This window comes from Emydura macquarii, unplaced genomic scaffold (assembly GCF_026122565.2).
Source record: "Emydura macquarii macquarii isolate MOO-44397 ecotype Brisbane River unplaced genomic scaffold, CSIRO-AGI_Emac_v2 contig_2817, whole genome shotgun sequence".
NCBI classification, from domain to species: Eukaryota; Metazoa; Chordata; order Testudines; family Chelidae; genus Emydura; species Emydura macquarii.
The window spans coordinates 1-2,227 of NW_027132954.1; the positions used below are offsets into that span (position 1 = coordinate 1).

Sequence of the window (2,227 nt, forward strand, 5' to 3'; positions counted from 1 at the left end):
AACTGGAGAGAAAGAATGCAAATGAGAAAGAATGAGGTGCAAGGAGGAGCATTGTGCAATGAAATGTGGGGGCTGGAGCCACTCTCGGATGAACAAAGCATTATGGCAAAGTACGGCAACATTTATAGGCTGAGACAGACAACTGGAATACACAATTTACACACCCAATTATGTATTTTGTGGCATTTCTTTATCTCACCTTGATTTTACTATCTGAAACAAAGCATCCCCATTCATTATGTTGTCATCATATCGTGTGCTAAATTAAAATGTATTTGTGCTAGCTAAAATATATTTACGTAAATATCTAATGCATAGTACAGTAACAACAACTACCAAATTCATATAGTAAACAATAAACTTACAAACATTTACTTTACTACATGGTCTGACTTTGGTTCACAGCTTTTGGTTCAGTACTCAGATCCTACGACAGACCCAATGCTTCAGGCTCTCTGTCTTTCTCCTACACCCCAAATTAATTCCTAGAGAAGATCTTCTAGAAAAACGACCCCTCTTGCCTCCAAAAATGGGCAGTGATGGAGAATCCATCTCAGGATCCTTCTGCGTATCTGTTTGGTCCTCACCCCGTAAACAATGGGATTCAGAATGGGTGGCACCAGGAGGTAAAAGTCCCCCATGACAATGGGAACTAGTGGAGTGAGGCCTTTCCCAAACCTGTGCACCACAGACAGACCAATCAGTGGCACATAGAAGGCCAGGACCACGCAGAGGTGGGCCACGCAGGTGCCGAAAGCCTGGAGACGCTCCTTCCTTGATGACAGCTGGAGGACGGCCTATCATGAAGTAGGACAAAGAAATGAGCAATGAGTCGAGCCCCATCACCAAAATGATAGCGATCAAGCCATAGACCACATTGGCTTTGGTGCTGGCGCAGGCCAAGTTCATGACCTCCTGGTGCAGACAATAGGAGTGGGACAGGGTGTTGGACCCACAGAACGGCAGGCGAAGAATGAGCAAGGGCAAAGGGAGGAAGAACAGCACTCCCAAGTCAGAGCCACCAGGCCTATCTTGGCTATCACCGGATTGGTGAGGATGGCCGTGTGCCTCAGAGGAAGGCATATGGCCAGGTATCGATCCAAGGCCATGGCAAGCAGGACGGAGGACTCGACGGCCGACAGGGAGTGGATGAGGAACATCTGGATGAGGCAGGCGCCGAAGCTGATTTCCCTCACGTCAGACCAATGGACGGAGAGCAGTCGGGGCACGGTGGAGGTGGACAGCATGAGGTCAATTGCAGCCAGCATACAGAGGAAGAAATACATGGGGGCATGCAGGCTCCGCTCCATCTTTACAATGAAGAGCACTGTGCAGTTGCCTACAATGACCACAATGTACATGGAGCACAGAGGGAATGCTGTCCAGAACTGGGCAGCTTCCAGTCCGGGCATGCCCGCCAAGATGAAGACGGAAGGTCTGAATTCTGTGTCGTTTGTAGAGGGCATGGTGCAGTGCCTGACATCCAGTTACGCTATTCCATATTGTCCTCCCCTCACTGCAAGGAACACAGAAACAATATTGCAGTAAAGCGTGACAGTGATATTGCATCTGAAGGGGTTATGACGACCAGCTACCATTAACAACAAATTAGCAACAAAGCTAAAGAATGGCCATTTTTATGAGAACATGGAAGTCATGTGGAGGAGGTGTCGCCAAGCAGGGGGTTCCGTCCCTGTCTGTATCTCTAGCCACTGCAGCAATGCTGATATGGGAAGGTGCTAATATTTAATCTATAGCACCTGCTTTGAGTATCTGAGGACCATTAGAAATGCTGGTTGGCTGCAGGATAATGTTACTTTTATGGCTTCCACAGGTATGATGAAGTGGGAATTTGATGTAATATTTTTTGACACGTCCTTGTGCCTCAATTTCACTTCTATGGTGCCTTGTTATCCAGTGGGGGAAAAAGGGATTAATCTTGCTTTCGGGGCAGCCTAAGAGAATAGATGTGAAGATCACTCAGCAGTGTGAGCAGGGATGGGTCACTGCCGAGCATGTGAGGTAGATTCCCATGCCTGAATCGTTCTTTTCAGGTGACCAGTCTGAGGAACTGTCCCAGATTGAGGTGTCATTGGAGGAGGTCTTAGTACTATTTAATGTATCAATTTATTCCAAGTCACTAGGAGTAGATGGTATCCACCCAAGTGTTCTGAAGGAACTGAAATGTCTAATTGTAGATCTACTAACTGTGGTATGTAACCTAGCA

At 47.1% G+C, this 2,227-nt stretch overlaps 1 pseudogene; it reads right to left on the reverse strand.

Moving 5' to 3' along the window:
* Positions 1-485: 485 nt before the first annotated feature.
* LOC137166248 (olfactory receptor 51E2-like) lies at positions 486-1,466 on the reverse strand (annotated as a pseudogene).
* Positions 1,467-2,227: the final 761 nt, after the last annotated feature.